We start from the raw sequence: 16,327 nt of genomic DNA on the forward strand, positions 1-16,327 counted from the left end.
GCAAGGCTGTGGGAAAGAGAACAAGAATCAAAGTGCCTGGAAGGGGTAGGAAATATTCTTGGGGAGCGTTGGCATCTGGCTTCAACAATGTAGAGGTCAGTTTGCCATACTACCACTCTGCCCCCCTTTTCGCCAGGTTTATTGGTGAGGTTGGGGTTGGAATGAAGGGAGCAGAGGGTTATGTGTTCCGATGGGAAGAGGTTGGAGTGAGAGGGGTGGAGAGATTCAGGCAATTAATGCCATGAAGGGGTCGAGGAAGGGGGTGTCCGGAAGAATGGAGGTTACTGGAGGCAGGTTGAGGGGTTGTCAACGATGCAGATGAGGGAAGCAGAGATGGCAGAGGGTGCAGGGGAATTGAGGTGAGTCTTTTGCTGAGGACGCACCATTCAGCCTCAGTGAGGGGGAGGTCTGGGGGTGGTGAATATCTGTCAGAGACATAGAGTCGATAGCCAGAGACTATTTCCCAGGGCAGAAATGGCTAGCACGAGGGGTCATAGTTTTAAGCTGGTTGGTGGAAAGTATAGAGGGGATGTCAGAGGCAGGTTCTTTACGCAGAGAGTTGTGAGAGCATGGAATGCGTTGCCAGCAGCAGTTGTGGAAGCAAGGTCATTGGGGTCATTTAAGAGACTGCTGGACATGCATATGGTCACAGAAATTTGAGGGTGCATCCATGAGGATCAATGGTCGGCACAACATTGTGGGCTGAAGGGCCTGTTCTGTGCTGTACTGTTCTATGTTCTATGTTCTAAGAGTGCAGCAGAAATTAGAACTAGTGAATCCAACAATGGTAGAAGTCAACTTAAGGCTCTTTATCAAATACATGCAAGATTTGTGAAAAAATACATGAGTTTTATGGTACAATCTGAAATGAATATGACTTGATGGGTATTACAGAGAAGTATTACAGAGTGACCAAGACTGGGAATTCAAAATTCAGGGGATTTTGATGTTGTGAAAGAGCAGGAAAAAAAAAAGAGATGATCTAGGCCCAAAGCGTCAGCCTTCCTGCTCCTCTGATGCTGCTTGGCCTGCTGTGTTCATCCAGCTCCACACCTTGTTTATCTCAGATTCTCCAGCATCTGCAGTTCCTACTATCTCTAAAAGGGAGGTGGAATAGGTTTGTTAATAAAGGATAATATCAATGCAATGGTGAAGAGTGTTACAAGTGCAAAAGGCTACGACGTGCCAGCTGTTTGGGTGAAACGCGGAACAGCAAGGGAAAGAAGTTGGGATCAGGTCGGTAGTCATCTATAGGCTCACAAAAGGTTGCCCTACTGTCACACAAAGGACAAATCTGGAAATAATGGAGAAATGCAAGAACGGAATTCTAACTGTCATAGGTGATTTTAATCTGCATGTTGACTGGACTAATCAGGTAGGCAAGGGTAACATGCAGGACAGACCTGTAGAGTGGATCAGGGATTGTTTTAGACCAGTACCTTGTGCAAGCTACCCAGGGACAGTCCACTTTACATTAATCCCACCTTACTCTGCTTTACTAATGATATATTTTGCAGTTAAGGATCTTGGGATAGCAATCAGAACATAGGACAATCTAAAATTCAGTTTGAGGGACAGCAACTTGAATCTCAAAAGCAGTGTCTTCAATCCAAATTACAAAAGGTGTGAAGAAAGAGTTGTCTGAAGTGGACACAGAAAATAGACTAGGTGGAAAGTCAGTGGATGACCTACAGTAGACATTTTAGTCAGATAGTTCATGACAATTAGCTAAAATTTATTCAGCTCAAAAAAAATCTCGTGATTTAAAAAGGCGGTCAAGGTGCGTACCCGGTCATCAACTAACACATAAAAAGCAGTGAAAAATAGTGGCAGACTAAAGGATTTGCAATCTCTTAGGAACCAACAGTGGATGACTAAATAGCTAATAAATAAAACAGATTCTGGAAGTAAATTGGTGAGAAATAAAGAAACAAACAGCAAGTGCTGCTTTTTAGTAGCTAAAGCGAGCGTGGGAACTTTGCACATGCAGATAGTGAATTAAAAAATGGAGAAGAGTGAAACAGTGGATGATTTAAACTAATATTTTGTATCAGTCTTCACAGCACTGTAAATATCTCAAAAGATAAGAGATAGGCAAGGTATTAATGGGAGGAAAGGTCTTATAACAGTATCTATCATTAGCGATGAAATATTTGACAAACTAATAGGACTGAAGACAGACAAGTCGACAGAACCTGTTGGCTGTACCTAATGACTTTAAATGAAGTGCTTGCAGAGATAGTGGTGGCATTTGTCAAATTATTGCAGTACTGACTCACTGGACTCTGGAGGATTCCAGCAAAATGGAATAATGCTAATGTATCAGCCCCATTCAATAAAGAGAGGGAAAGACAGAACAGGAAATTATAGGCCCGTTAGTTTAACATCTGTTGTTGGAACAATGCTCGAGTCTATTATTAAGGAAGAAACAGTGAAACATTTAAAAAAGCCTAATGCAACCAAACAGAGTCAACATGATTTTTTGAAAGGGAAATCATACTTGACAAATTTGCTTAAGTTCTTTGAGGATGTAATAAGCAGAGGCGATAAAGGGGAACAGGAAGATGCAGTGTACTTTAATTTTGAAATTGTATTCAGCAAGATGCCACATAAAAGATTATTGCACAGCAAAGAAGTTCACTGCATTGGTAGACAAGTATTATCAAGGGTTTAGGACTGGTTAATACCCAGAAGATAGACAGTCAGGATTAACGGGCCTTTTTTCAAGTTGGAAAAACATATCTAGTGGAGTCCCACAAGGATCAGTACTAAACAACATTTCCTCTGAACTGCGTGGCCTATGAGGTTCCACATATGTCAATCAGCGTGCCAACATACTGACTTGCAATTTTGGGTGTCAGTGCCTTGCATGGAGGTCCAGGTGGAAGAAAAACTGATTAGAGGGAACGTAGGTCCAATTATTGACTATCCATTATCATGGATGACATGGAAGAGGGGGTATAGTGTAATGCATCCAAATTTGCTGATGATATTAAAAATATAAAGCAGGCATGTTGCAATGAGGATATAAAATAAACCTGCAACACGAAACTGATAGGCTGCAGTAGTGTGCAAAAATACGGTAAATGGAGTTTAATGTAGGATAGTGTGAGGTCGTCTACTTTGCTCGGAAGAATCAAAAGGCAGACTGTTTAAAAAGAGACAGACTCGAAAGAAAGTGAAACACAAAGGCATTTGGGCGTTCATGTGCATGAACCACAAACAGGTAACATACATGTACAGCAAGTAATTAAGACAAATCAAAATGTGTCCTGTTTATGAGGGGACCTTGAGTTTAAACATAGCTAAGTCTTGTTACACCTGTTCAGGGTGTTGGTACGGCTGTGCCTACAGTGCTGTGTACAGTTTTACTCTCCAGATTTATGAAAGGATGTACCAGCACTGGAAGCAATTCAAAAGAGATTCAGTAGACAAAATCTTGGAATGAAGGTGTTGATATATTAAGAATGGTGACATAGATTAGGCTTTCATTCATTAGAGAGTAGAAGAATGAAGGGTGATTCTGAAAGGGCTTGAAACAGTAGGTGTTAAAAAGATGTTTCTAATAATTGCAGAATCTCGAACTAGGTGACACTTACAGATGAGGGGAAATCGATACAAAACCGAAAAAATGAAGGAATTTCTTCTCCCAGAAGACAGTGAATGTTTGGAAATCTACACCTCAGAGAACTGAGGTTAAAATAGCTTTTCTAAAAAAAGGGTAGCTAGTTCTTTTAAACACTAGGGAGTTGAGGGTAATGCTGAGATGACACAAAAGGAGAGTTGAGGCTGGAGGAAGATCAGCCACGATCTTGTTGAATGGCAATGCAGGCTTGAAGGGCCAAACATCCTACTTGCAATAAGACCAGAAGACCATAAGACATAGGAGTGGAAGTAAGGCCATTCGGCCCATCGAGTCCACTCCGCCATTTAAATCATGGCTGATGGGCATTTCAACTCCAGTTACCCTCACTCTCCCCATAGCCCTTAATTCCTATATCTTATCTTCTACCAGTTTATAAAACAGATTTGTTTAATAATTGTCACCTTGGTATTAGTACAACTTTGTTAGATCACAAATTATCAACTTTTTTTTCAAAAATATATTACAACAGTGAAGACAACTTAAAACTCCATTGGTTGGGAAATGTTTTTGAACATCCTAAAATAGCTCATAATTGCAATCTTTAAATGTTTCAAGTGCCACCCCATGTATCTTACGATAAATCTATGTTTCTTTTGATGGTCCAACTTTTAAAGTAATAAGGCCTCAAAAAAAAAGGAAATGTAGTTCAAAGACATATTTCACATCAGGAGATGTTCCAAAGGACATTACAGTCTATTAAATACTTATGCAGTGTAATTTTATTATTTAAATTTATTCATCCATTGGATGCAGGCATCCCTGGCGAGGAAGCATTTATTGCCCATCCCTAATTGTCTCTTAACTGCCCTCTGAGCAATCACATCGCAATGGGTCTGGTGTCACATGTAGGCCTGAGCAGTTAAGGATGGCAGTTTCCTTCCCTAAAGGACATTAGTGAACCAGGTGGGTTTTCCAACAATCGACAATGGTTTCAGAGCTACCATTAGATTCTTAATTCCAGATATTTACTGAATTCAAATTCCACCATCTGCTGTGGCAAGATTCAAACCTGGTTCTCCAGTGTGTTATCTGGGTCTCTGGATAACTGTCCAGCAATAATACCATTAGGCCATCACCTTCCCCGAAGACTGTCAAAACACTGTAGTCAATTTGGACACGGCAAACTTCCACAAACAGTAACATGATAATGAACAGAAAATCTGTCTTTTAAAGTGAAGCTGACTGAGGGCTGAATATTGTCACCAGGATAACTTACATAAAAGGATTTACACTGCTGAGGCTGGGAATCAGATGTAAATGCTGAAGATGCTAAAAAACTTGGCAGGTCTAAAAGCATCTACTGAAAGAGAAAGAGATTCAATTCAGAGTCAGGTCTATGAATGATTAAAAATGTGACAGGTGTTAAGCAAGTGAAGTGGTGGAAGCTAAGGGAAAGAACAAAACTAGATGACAAAATGTTTTAAGTTGAAAGGCCAAAGGGAATAGTAATGAGACAAAAAATGTGGTAATGGATGGAGTAAATGGCACAATTATGAATAGCTGCCGTCTGAAAGCAAAGGAGCAAAATAAAAGAGAAATGAAGCCAAAACCAACAGAGTAAAATGAAACAAAATGCAGTTAGCAATTGAATTACTGACTCAACGTTGAGACTGGAAGACTGCTAGGTGCCCAGACAAAAGACAAAGCCTACTTTAAGTCTCTTTGGAACATGTTTCTTTATTCAATCTTCTGCAAGGTGGGGAATCAAAACGACAAGCATCTTAAAGTTCAGGGTGTCTTGCTGACCACAAAGGTAATTTGCAAAATAGTCACCTAATGTGTTTATAGTCCACCCAGTGTAGAGGTGACAACATTGTCAGCAGCAAATACAGTAAATTAAATTAATTTCCCTGTTCTTCAAACCCAAGACCAGATGCAAGTATTAAATCCAGCTGCTTATCCTCAGATTGTGCTCCAAGACCTTGCAAGTATTCTCAAATTAGTTCTGAAAGAAAAATTCACCTAACAGAAAATTTTCCTCCCATCTCTATTTCCTAACCTGTTTTGTAATTCCATCATGTCATTATAATAATAATCCCAGATTTTCACCTTTTAACATTGTCTGCCCCAAAATGCACAATTGTGCATGCTCCTCTTCCTCAATATCTTTCCTAATGTAATACTGAAGTCATGACTCCTGAAATTTCACAATAAAACATCACAAATAAATCACTACATTGATATTCATCACTAAAGATTAAGGGTATTCAGGCTCACATAACTGACATTTGTTTATAAACTATGTTTGCATTTCACAATCATTTAACTCCAATTTACAAAGTCTACACCAAAACACTAACTTTCACAGAATTAAAACAAATTACTGGAAATACCTGGCAGATCTAACAACATCTGTGGCGAAAACAGTAGAGATAACGTTTCAGGTCAAAGACTCAGGAAAAGTGAATTCTGTTTCTTTCTCCGCTGTTGCAGATAAATCTGCTACGTATTTTTAGCATTTGCAATTTTTATTTCAGATTTTCAAGATCCAAACTATGCCATTTTTAATTATTGCCAACTGACATAGCACAATCACCAACCCATCCCATACATAACTGTAGTTCAAGACTTGGAGGATGGAGAAGAGTGCACAAATGTACAGTTGCTAACTTTGCTGGTGATACAAAATGAAGTTAAGTGTGAAAAGGATACAATTAGTCTGCAAAGGGTAGGTTTGCTGAGCAGGAAAATTTGGCAAATGGAGTATAATGTGGATAAACTGAAAACAGCATATGATTTAAATGAAGAAAGATTGCACAACACTGGAGGTACAGAAGGATCAAGGTAGTCTGGTACACAAACCATACAAGGTTAGTATGAAAATGCAGCATATATTATATCTTTATTTTATTCCAATGCGAATTAAACATAAAAATAGGGATGTTTTGCTGGTCTTGTGCAAAGCACTAGCAAGACTACATCTAGAGCTGTATGTAAGGTTTTGGTCTCTTTACTTAAGGAAGACTAATCTTGCATCGAAAATAGTTCAGAATATCTTCAACTCAATGGATATCTAGGATGGGGAAATTATCTTTTGAGGAGTAGTTGGACAGACATGACCTGTATCCAAGATAACAAGGTGTAGAGCTGGATGAACACAGAGGGCCAAGCAGCATCAGAGGAGCAGGGAGGCTGACGTTTTGGGCCTAGGCCCTTCTTCTAGGCCCAAAACGTCAGCCTTCCTGCTCCTCTGATGCTGCTTGGCCTGCTGTGTTCATCCAGCTCCACACCTCGTTACCTCAGATTCTCCAGCATCAGCAGTTCCTACTATCTATGACCTGTATCCACTTGAGTTTAGAAGAATAAGGGATAGTCTTGCTGAAACATATAAGATCCTGTGGGACTATATGCAGTGGATGCTGAAAGGTTCCTTCCCATTGTGGTGCAATGACAAACTGGAAAAATGGTTTAAAAATGAAGATCATATGGGTAAACCATTTCAGATGAAAACTAAGCGTTTTATTTTTTTCTCAGAGGGTGATGAGTCTTTCGAATTCTGTTCCCCAGACAGCATTGGAGGCTGGGTGATTTAAAATTTTAAAGGCATACATAGATACACTACCAAAGGGGACAAAGGATATGAGGATTCAATAGGAATGGGAAGCAAGGAGCAAATCATCTATTTGTTTGTAATTCATATGGCTACATGGAAATTTCCTGATCTTTAACCAGTATGATCAGGCTTAGAATTTACATTTTAATGTTTATAAGCAAGTCTAATCATTCTGCTTGTGTTTCGTGGGGATTTCTTTATGTAAATTTTTTAAAATCATCTCATTTTTGAGGTAAATAAAATATATTCTGTGTCTTTAACACATATTTATGGCATCGTGTTGTTTGCGCCACAATATTATAAACTGTTTTTAAAACTTGATGTGTCTGATGCTTGTTAGCTTTGGAGATCCATTTTCACGCATAAACAGTAATTTAAAGAATAAAAACAGCACAGCTTTGACAATTTCCTAATAACTCAATGGTTGACATAAATTTTGACATGTTTCACACCAGTTTTTACATTCCAGTATATACCAAAGCGATTCAGGAATTTTCTACTCAAATGTCTGTAATGACATTGGAGGAAGGTCCAGGCCATCTCAAATTTGGAACTCCTCACCACGCTCAATATCATTTTCCTAAAATCAAGATTTTAAAGCCTGCAGTGAGCTACAACATTTGCCAGCACAACAATGACTACACTTTGAGAATGATATTTTGAAATATCCAAATTTATAACATATAACGTAGCCATTCAGGTCAATCTGGAAGTGGCATCTAACAAAGAGCCCTCCCAGCCTAATCCTACCTTATCACGCTAGATCAAAAGTCTGGCAGGTAACAATTCTTCAAAGCAGAATCAAATATTTACTTAATTGCGGTGACAGTTTATGTCTCGACCAGCCTCTGCATGGGCGAAAAAAAGTTTCCTCATCTTTCCTCTACCAATGACTTCAAGCTCTTGACACCTCTGTTAAGGAAAATTTGTCACCTCTATTTACTCAAATTCCCTCCTAATTTTACACACCAATTATGTCACCTCTCAGACTCAAACTGTTAGACTACTAAACATACTGAAATATTAAAAGATTACATTTACATAAATTCTTGCCTCGTCTTATAGTCGAACTATTTCGAAAGAGGGCCCTCTATCAGGGTTTTTCATTTCTCAGATTACAACATTAAAGAGGAAATGTCGTTTACAGGCCTACTGGATCACAATAAATTCATCAAATTAAAATGTCAGTAAAAAGGGGGCCAGTTTCATGTTTCCCAGAACCACTCCAGCCTAACGAGCTTCCCATTTTGTGCTTGTAAAATTGATGGTTAAAACACAGCCTGGGCAGACATTTTGTGTAGGACTCCCCCTCTTGAAACAGCATTAAACTATTCCCCAGCCCCGGAACACAGTGAACAAGGACAGTGCTTCACATTTATGAACTGCCACAGGAGAAATTCATTCCTGGAAACTGAGCAGTGGGTGGAAGGAGGCGGGAGGGGGGGGGGGAAGGAAAAATGTCCCTGAGAGATACCATGACAACTTGTCTAATCCACAGAATACCAGGCACAAGACTGTGGAGTTTTGCCTCACTTACCTCTGGGGAAGACAGGTAGAAAGTGCCGTACGTCAAACAAACTGGTTAGTATCCATCACTGAGCGGAATACAACTGTCCACCAAAAGGCCAAGTTTTGGTGTGGCCTAGAAACCTTTCACATATTCCATAATTTCTTGTGTTACAGACATCAATGTCTCTCCCAGACCAGTGTAATTGATACGGAGCAATGGATGCAATCCGGAGCCAGGCCAGAACAATGGAACCTACAACATCGACCATTCATCCCAACAGGAAGACTTCAGACAGCCAAGGCCAGAGCAAGTGAAATTGTTCAACCACCGCCTGCTTCCGCGACTGGCTGCTGGACCACTTTAAATGCCCGCTCGCAGTATCTCAGCTTAACAGTTCACATCAAACATGTGTATCTATTTGAAAAGAATACACCATGCATTACAGGCTTAGTTGACACGTTGAAAGGGTTTTCAGTTCACATGTTGTATCTGTGCCTCATCATCCATGGTTTGGTTTTTGCAATCGTGTGGGAAACCTGGAAACCTTCAGTCTTGGCAAACCTCCTATTGAAAATACTGGAATGTGAATTATGATAGCCTGTATTGTCAGTCTCATTAAGGCAAGGTTTGTACAATGTGCTTGAGTTCTTATTGTTAACAATTACATAACGTTATTCAATAAAGAACAAATCACATTACTAGGCTAAAAAGTTTAATCCTGGATATAGATTTAATTAGCTAATCTTAGCTTTGGCAATGCTCAGAGAACCACAATCTTAATAGAGTAGGAGATGAATATTATTTTGATGCAACATCTCACACATTCTCTCAGGATATCCCAATAATGTACCTTTTTAACAGTCATCATTGTTGTAACGGACAAAAAAATAAAATTCAATTTGCACAAAAAGTCACAACAGGCAGAAATGAAATAACTGATCAGATAACTTGTTTTAGTTACATTTGAAGAATACATTTAGGCCAGAATTCCATTCTCTTGTTTGAATATTCCCAAGAAATTTCTCTTGGGAATATCTTACATCCATCTGAGAGAACAAATGGGATCCCAATTTCATATTTATTCTGAAAAACAGCACCTTTTTAAATCTAGTACTTTAACTGCGCTGCACAAAAAGTTACATATTCAAGTTTCAAGATGAGGCTTAAACCTAGGAAACTATTTCTTTGTTTGCTCTGAATAATGCAACCATGCATCCTTCTGAGGCACAATTCAAAGCACTACCGCTGACAGACCAATTTTCTTGAATTACTGCACTTGTCCAAAAGACAATTTGAAGGAAGTTTGGTGTTCTTGAAAATTACATTAATTGTAACTCATGATCATATAACAAGTTAGACTGTAAAAATTCTCATCTTTGACCTCACCTAAGTGTATGATTCAGTGTGTAATGCTGTATAATGTTAAGTTGCCAGTTTCATTTCAGTTATTTACCCATTCTGGGGCCAAGTCTTGGTTTAGTAATAATTTATATTGACCATCTTTCAACACAGTCAGTTTCACATCAGAATACAAACTATTAAACTTTGCCATGTGTGAATTGGGTAAGAACAGTAATAAGTTCAGCTGAAGGCCAAATAGTGTGCCGATATTTGCAATGCAGTCACGACTGGTGAGTAACGCAGGATACAAAGAGGGCATCGATGTTCATTGGACTGTAAATAAAATACTGGATGCTGGAACTCTGAAAATTCTAAATAATATTGAGCGTACCCAGCGTTTTCTCCTTATATCTGCAGAACATCCTGTTGGGGACAATGAAAGAATGGGGAATGGAACATTCAAAAAAAAAGAGGAAAGTGGTCAGAATGCATCTCATCTGTATTTCTAAAACAATCAGCCTTTGAAATTCTCCTAAGTCAGAGAGAACTTCCCTGCAACTTCAACTTAAGATTCCAAAACAGAGGGCTGAAATCTCTGCCTAACTCTCTCACTACTTTGGAAACTGGGTCACTGCTACCCTTTGCCTCCTGGGAAATGTAGTCCCCTCTGGGCGCAGGGCATACTGGGGTTTGTAGGCCACACAAGATGACTCTCTGTTTGGCGACCACACATTCGACATAGCGGGCTTCGTAGTCGTTGTGGGGAGGAAGAATAAAATCCTAATTCTATCACGGTGAAAAGAAGACGCGTCGCCGACTTTTATTTACTGGAGCGTTTTCACTCGTGCTTGGTTTAGTTTCAGTGGCGGGAGTTGTGGTGTGTGATGATGGCGAATGTGCGCGCCGGCGCTGAGGGGCGATGTTCGCGGAGCGTGGCGGAGGTAAACAGAGGCAGTTTGAGGCCGGGAGGCCGCTGGCGACGCCGTTTTTGTTGTTGGGATCGCGGGTGTGATTGGCGATTGAGGACGGCTTCTCCCCAACCCCTCCACCGGGCTGGGGCGACGGGAGCCAAGGCCGCCGCTCCGTTCAACTCGGGCGGTGCCGGAGAAGTCTGCTGGAATGTGAGGGGTGAGTGTCCGCTGGGGCCTGGGTAGGGGCTACAACCCATCGGTACCGTCCTCACCCGCTGAAAACGCGGGTTTGTTTTTAATATAAGTCTCACTTATTCATAATTTTACGGCACCGTGCAGCTTCGGCGTTTATTCCCACTTGTGTGCGGCTAAGATGTAAGTTGCTGTTGTTGTTGACTGGTTTTTGGGCACTGGCACAGGCACTGCGGGCCGAATAGCCTCCTCTGCTGGCTGCGATGTCGGGGAGCCAGTTCGGGCCGAGTGATGATGACCCTTCCTTCGGAACTGATTTTTCGCTTCTCTGATACCGCCGGACGTGCTGAGCTTTTCCGGCAATTCCCGCTTTCGTTTCTGATTTGCAGCGTGCGCAGTTCTATCCGTATTTTTTTTTAAAAAAAAGAAAAATTCGGTGCAGTTTCAGGACTGAAGGATTTGCTCGGCCGCAAGACAGTGGCGTTTAAAAGTTGTCTTTTTACCCCGGAAATTAAACGGGCCGTTGATTTCTTAAATCGCGACTGGAAACTTCACTGTCCAGTGTCCTTCATGTATATGCAATGCAGTTTGTCTGTGTCAACATACAGCTTTTCAGTGGATTTCGTTGGCTTGTGAGGCTGCTTTTATTTGTTTTTCCTGGTAGTACCGAAGACCTGTTGCAGGCTGTGACCCAAAACATGCAAGTTACTTAGGCACAGGAATCAGCCACTCAGCCCGTCGAGAAGCTCCGCCATCTAATTAAATCGTGGTTGACCATTACTCCAAAGTCACTTTTCTACGCTATTTCCACACCCGCTGTTATCATTTGAGAATGAGAATCTTACTGATTTCTATCTTGAACATATTCAGTGATTAAGTTACCCCTCCGGCAAAGCTCCCGTACGACTTTTCCCCACTGTGCAGCCTTCCCATGTCCGTGCACACTAACAGTTTATGGAAACAAACATATAAGCATGCTATTTGGCGTGTGCAGACCCCACCCTCAGCAGTCGCACATCTTGGAGGGAATGTTGCTGTCCGGGATCGTGAATTCCAGCAATTCCCCATCCTCTGGGTGAAAATAGATTCCCCATAATCTTGAATGGTGTGCCATTGCTCTGGAATTGTGACACCTGGTTTTAGGCATGCTAGCCAAGGGAAATTCCTGTCTACAATATTCCTACCTTAATATCCTTGCAATACTCCACAGACTGCGGTCATGACAATTACTTGCTTCCTACTTTCTGCCTGTTAACCAATTTTAAAATCTGTGCCAGTATACTAATCGCAAACCCATACACTTTAGAGATAGTAGGAACTGCAGTTGTTGGAGAATCTGAGATAACAAGGTGTAGAGCTGGATGAACACAGCAGGCCAAGCAGCATCAGAGGAGCAGGAAAGCTTGACGTTTCAGGCCTAGACCCTTAGTTTTGTTGCAATTAACCTCCCATTGAAGATTTTATCAAGCCTTCCAAAAATTTGAACACAGCACATCTACTGGTTCACTTTTATCTATACTACAAGTAACATTCTCAATAAAAGACCAAGTTTGTCGATTTGATTTCCTTTCATTCAATCCATGTTAACTCTGCCTGATTTTTGTGTCCAGTAAATATTATCCTTTACAATAGATACTAATGTTTCCTTAGTACTGACATCAAACTAACAGATCTGTAGTTGTCCATTCTCCCTCTTAAATGATGAGCTTACATTTGCCACTCTTCAGCCTGCAGGAATGCTTTCAGTGTCTGTATCATTTTGAAAGATGATCACGAATGCATGAATCTCTAGCCAAAAACTTTGACACTGGAATGTAACTCATTTGGTCTAATGGATTTATCAGTCTTGAAGGTCTGCGTGTGACAGCAGCTTATGGAAGGTTTGATTGTGCAGCCATTGAGAGATTCTGAAGTGCTTAAAGGGAATGTTGCCCTCTGATTAGTGAATTCTAATGATTCCCCACCCTTTGAATGAAAATAATTGGTAGTAGATTCTTTGCGCATTTTGAGAGATTATTGAGAAGCAAATTGCGAAAAGGCTATTAGGTGAGAATGTGGAGAAATCAAAACAACCATAATCCTACTCCATGGCAGAAGAGGCTCATAATTCTCATGTTAATATATAGTTTCTCCAGCATTTTCTGTAAACTGCCCTGTCTCCAACTGTAATGGGCCCTCATTTATCCTGGCTAATTTAGCCATCACATGTATCTGAAGATGTTTCATAGTTGTCTTTATGTTTCTTCCTTGGTCAATTTCCTGGCAACATATAAAAGGAAGCTATCATAAGCAAGTGAAAGCTTTTTTTATGATCCAAAAAATAACCTTATGAATCACCACTGGGATGTGGTGTACCACAGAGAAGAATTAATTTTATTACTGTTGAGTTTATTGCTTATACTTGCCAGTTGTATAGTCTTGGTTTTGGATAATCAGACAAACGCACGCTGTCAAACAATACTTCAGCCTAAATAAGAATTACTTATTAGAGGAAACACTATATCTTTTAAGTTTGAACTACACTATTTGACTAACATTAAATAGTTGAATTCATATCTCGTCACTTTGTAAATTCAAGACCCTTTTCAGAACCTGTCATGGTGTCATTCAGCTGATTTGAAAGAACTACACAATTTGTCCTACTTCCCTGCTGTTTCACAAAAGCTGTACTAATTTTAATTTTAAGTATCCAATTCCTTTTTGAAATTTACTATTGAATTTGTTTTCAGGATGTGCATTCCAGAATATAACTCTCAAATTTTCTTTGTGGTGAAACATTGGAATGAAATGAGAGTTCTGCACAAAAAGGTGAAATCTTTCACTGGGGGGGGAAATAAGAAATAATGGGCGTACAAAAGACAAATATTGTTGAAAGGAATACTGCAGTTAAAAAGATGGACAGTGTTATTCGTGAATTGTATGATGATCTAAATAGAGGGAGTCCTTGATTTATAGAGGCAAGCAATTGCCAGATCATTTTTTAAAAAATTCATTCATGGCATGTGGCTTTCACTGGCTGGCCAGCCTTTATTGCTCTTCTGTAGTTACCCTTAAGAATGTTGTGGTGAGCTGTGATCTTTTGAACCAACAGCAGTCCACCTGCTGTGGGTCAACTCACAATGCCCTTAGAGAGAGAATTCCAGAATATTTATCCGGCTACAGTGAAGGAATGGCAATATATTTCCAAGTCAAAATGGTGAGTGGTTTGGAGGAGAAATTGCAAATGGTGGCGTTCTTATGAATCTGTTGCCCTCGTCCTTCCAGATGGAAGCGGTCATGAATTTGGAAGGTTCTGTCTGAAGATTGTTAGTAAACTTTTGCAGTATATCTTAAAGATCATACACACTGCTGCTACAGAGCATCAGTGGTGGAGGGACTGATTCTTTGTGGCTTTGGTACTGATTTCATGGTCCGCTTTGTCCTGAATGGTGTCAAGCTGCTTGGATGTTGTTGGAGCTGTACCTACCCAGATAAGTGGGGAGTATTCCATAACCCTCCTGACTTGTGCTTTGTCAATCATGGACAAACCTGGGGAGTCAGGAAGTGAGTTACTTGCCACAATATTCTAGCCTCTGACCTGCTGTTGTATAGTGATGAGTCCCGCTGAGTTTTTCATCAGTGGATTCAGTGACGGCAACATCATTTGAATGTCATGGGGCAGTGGCTAGATTGCCTCTTATTGGCAATAATGTGACATTTGTGTGGTGCAAATGTTACTTGCCACTTGTCAGCCCAAGCATACACATTGTCCAGATCTTGTTGCATTTGAACATGGTCTGCCTCAGTATCTGAGGAAGCGTAATCATCAGCAAACGTGAAAAATTCTTTGAAATTGAAAGGCTTGAAGTGTAGATGAAGTAACAGCAAAAATCTATAGGCCTCAGAGAATTTGAAGTGATAACAAAAATTTGAGATTCAGTTATACTGGAGAATACATTTGAAGTGATTTAAGTCATTCATTTATTCAACAGGTTATCTAAGAAACCTAAAGCAATAAATTGCAATAATTTTGGAACTGTATGCAGTGATTTTGAAAATCATTATAGAAATAATTATACATTTGAAGCATTAGTGAAACTCAGTCTGGATCAGTAGTGACATGAGAGGGAATATTTAAGCTAAGAATAATCTTCAATAGATATACAGAAGTAACAAGAACATATGCTTCAGAGGCTGAAGAAGTGTTTAATTATTTTTGTCACTGTAAGTAAAAAGACATGTTGCTGAAATATGACCTTAACAGGAACCTGTAAAAGAGCCGAGAAAATAGCACTAAATAATGAGAATCGAAAGAGAAAAGAGACAATCGTACATATTTGAAGTGAACAGAGGAATATCAAAAAGGCTGCGTACTGTTTCCAAAATTATTCAAACTGTGGACAAAACAGGTATTCAGAGAAATCCGTATATTTCAGGGAGAAAACTTTGGCGGAAAGAGCATAACAAACTTCTATACTGTTGTCAGCATATTAGCTGCAGAATCAGAACGGACCTGACATAATGTAGAACAAGTAAAATCTTGAAGTTTCAAGTAGGAATTGAGTATGAATGCTGAAAAAATAAAACAGTCATTGGAAGGAATATTTTTTAAAAAACTGGCATGAAGCTTGAAGACAACAGTGGAACAAGTGGATAAGTTTTTCTGTTAGAAATGACAACAGATGATGGCTGATCAGTTGCTAAAGTTAGAAGGAAAAGGCAACCAGAAGAAATTTCATGAAGGTGAAAGATGTATTAACAAGAAGGAAACTCAATCTTGTAACAGGAGGAAAAATCTCAAATTGCGTTCTATCTATTTTCCTGTGTGCCTCAGAAACTTGGAAAGTAAGTAAAAGTCTACAGACAAAAATAAAGACCTTAGAAATGTGCATGTTCAGATGAATGATAAAAATTCTATATGTAGGCCATGAGACAATTTAAAGAAGTACTTAACATTGAGCAGGAAAAAAAATATCATAAAAATGATATCCAGAGGAAAATTTCAGTATTTCAGCCATTTGATTAAAGCTGAAAAGCCACAGGCATCTCTGCTCAAGGGCAAAGTTGAGGGCAGCAGAAAGAGGATTTAATCTGGGTATTATTGGGCAATGGATGTCACAGCTGCTGCAGCTGAGCTACAGTAGCTGTGTGAGGATGATGCAAGATGAGTAGATAAGCTCCAGGCACGGTGTTGG

General features: G+C 39.8%; 2 protein-coding genes across 11 annotated transcripts in view; one reads left to right on the plus strand and one right to left on the minus strand.

Moving 5' to 3' along the window:
* LOC125459423 (activating molecule in BECN1-regulated autophagy protein 1-like) overlaps nucleotides 1-9,191 on the minus strand; it is a 331,981-nt gene extending 322,790 nt beyond the window's left edge. For 2 of the 4 annotated variants that reach the window (XM_048545862.2, XM_048545859.2), the window contains exon 1: nucleotides 8,737-9,191. The gene's annotated coding sequence lies outside the window, so the exon portion shown is untranslated. The remainder of the gene's footprint in view (nucleotides 1-8,736) is intronic. The other 2 variants (XM_048545863.2, XM_048545860.2) reach the window with 2 other exon arrangements.
* Nucleotides 9,192-10,970: 1,779 nt separating this feature from the next.
* Nucleotides 10,971-16,327, plus strand: part of atg13 (ATG13 autophagy related 13 homolog (S. cerevisiae)) — an 89,407-nt gene continuing 84,050 nt past the window's right edge. For all 7 annotated transcript variants that reach the window (XM_048545410.2, XM_048545408.2, XM_048545411.2 and 4 more), the window contains exon 1: nucleotides 10,971-11,178. The gene's annotated coding sequence lies outside the window, so the exon portion shown is untranslated. The remainder of the gene's footprint in view (nucleotides 11,179-16,327) is intronic.

This window comes from Stegostoma tigrinum, chromosome 17 (assembly GCF_030684315.1).
Source record: "Stegostoma tigrinum isolate sSteTig4 chromosome 17, sSteTig4.hap1, whole genome shotgun sequence".
In the NCBI taxonomy this organism is placed as follows: domain Eukaryota; kingdom Metazoa; phylum Chordata; class Chondrichthyes; order Orectolobiformes; family Stegostomatidae; genus Stegostoma; species Stegostoma tigrinum.